The 2,120-nt window shown below is 48.1% G+C and overlaps 1 non-coding gene across 1 annotated transcript; it reads left to right on the forward strand.

Moving 5' to 3' along the window:
• Positions 1-961: 961 nt before the first annotated feature.
• Positions 962-1,033, forward strand: TRNAM-CAU (transfer RNA methionine (anticodon CAU)). Its single transcript has one exon. It is a non-coding gene; the product is annotated as a tRNA-Met (tRNA).
• Positions 1,034-2,120: the final 1,087 nt, after the last annotated feature.

A 2,120-nucleotide genomic window follows, 5' to 3' on the forward strand; every position in this document is an offset into this window, starting at 1 on the left:
AAGGTGAGGAGGCCACCGATCTTCCGGGCCAGCACGCCGCCGGTCAGGCCAGACCCACATGCTTCCCGTGCGGCCGGCCGGGGCAACCAATCATCCCGCGCGCGCTCCACCCGCCCGTGACACGAGGAAAAGGAACAAAGCGAGCCGTGCCCCGGGCCCGGCCCCCCCGGCTGCCCGCCACGGACGGAGGCGCGCGCGCGTGTCGACCCCGAGTCCCCGGACGAGGCGAAACGGCGGCCAGCGCTCCGGGCTTCGTCCCGTGGCATTTGGATGTATAGAGAGCCGTAGCACACGCATATATAGGAGCTTGGCGCGACGGGAGAACCAGGCTGGCTGGTGATACAGGAGAGAAAGATGGCGTCTAATTAAGCCGCTAGCTAGCCTCCAAATGCATCCTCGATTGTTGTTTTCTATTGCTTACCTAACGAAGCTATTTCCAAAAACATGCAAAGTTCATCGAGGAATTTCTTATCTGGAATTGAGCCTAACCTACTTAATTACTATGTTTTCAACTTATACATTCAAAGTTAATCAAAATTTCAAATGTTTGGCCCGGAAGATTGTAAAAGAAAAAAAAAAGGTTATGTATCAATCGCAATTCGCAAAAGACATAGAGTGTTTCTGACGGGAGAGAGCAAATCAATCTATCATCTTGAGATTAAAGATGAAGGCATGGCGTGACGGGTAAATGAACACACATATGCTCCCGGCCTCTCTTTTAATTACTACTCCTGCAGTTATGCGGTAATCTAACACGCTTATGGTTATGGAGATGACGGATGTATATACCCATCTCACATTCTTTTACCCTTTTCACCTCTGACCAGAACAGAAAGTTCGATCTTTAACCCATGGAGTCATGGTTTTGAGCCATTAAACACGCGGAAATAGACATTTAATTTGTACGACCGCAGCGTACTACCGTCATTAAATAAACTACCTTCTGAACTCGTGCAACAACGTCAGAGTGGCGCAGCGGAAGCGTGGTGGGCCCATAACCCACAGGTCCCAGGATCGAAACCTGGCTCTGATAAATTTCTTTGGGTTTCTGGACCCATTTTTCAATTTCTCTCTTTTTTTTTCCTGTCCGTTCCTGTGGCACGGCGATTCCCAGCCGTCTGCTTTTACGTACCCAGCAGTCCAGCTCCAGGCCTCCAGCACAACCAAAGCTTCCTTTGATGGTAAGAGCAACTCCAAAAAACTACTAATTTTACCTCTAATATCTTCTTTAGGGGAAAATAAAAAAAAGAACTCCAACAGTTCCTCTAAACCTCCCCCAATCTTTTCACGACGCCAAAAAATAGATGGCCACCGCGTATATTTTCGCGTTTGCATTCCTCCCCCAATCAACCCATTCCCGCACGCGAGCATCCCTTTCCCACGCACGCGAGCATACCACCCTTTCCGCGTGCAGCAGCAGCTGGGGGAGGGGCAGCATCGGCGGGACGACGGGCGGCGACGCCGTGTTCGAGCTGGCTGAGCAGGAAGCCCACGGCGGCCAACAGATCTTCAACATCTCCGGGGCCAAGTACGTCACCTTCAAAGGCCTCGCACGCGCCTGCGCAAAGGTAACGAGAGATCTCGCCAAGAACCTGAGCTTAGATATTTTTTTGATGAAACAGGAGGGTTTTATCCCTGCTGGTTATATATTAAAGGAAACAAATTACAAAAACGAACCAGTTTGTAACTAAGATACAAAGAAGGTTAAGAAGAAAATCATGAAGATTACAACAAAAGCTCTAGCCATTCAACCGTTGATTGTTTCCAGGCCTCTTTAACTCTATGCAGAACTAAGGTAAAAATAGACTTAAAGCGTGTGATGGCCCCTTGAGTTGTTGGTGGTATACCACGAAAGATTAAATCATTTCTTGCCATCCATATACACCAGCTCATGATTATGATTATTTCCATGAAGAAGGGAACCTGAAGCTGAGTTTTGAAGGAAGTCATAATGAAATAAGGATCCAGTTGTAAGTCTGCATAAAGGCCTAAATGTATCCAACATTCTTGAGCAAACGAGCATTCGAGCAGGAGATGGAAGAGTGTCTCAATTTTGTTGTGGTGACAGAGGACACAGTTATATGAGGGCATAGCCATATGTTTTCGCCGCATGATATGTC

The sequence above is a fragment of the Setaria viridis genome, chromosome 4 (assembly GCF_005286985.2).
Source record: "Setaria viridis chromosome 4, Setaria_viridis_v4.0, whole genome shotgun sequence".
NCBI lineage: Eukaryota > Viridiplantae > Streptophyta > Magnoliopsida > Poales > Poaceae > Setaria > Setaria viridis.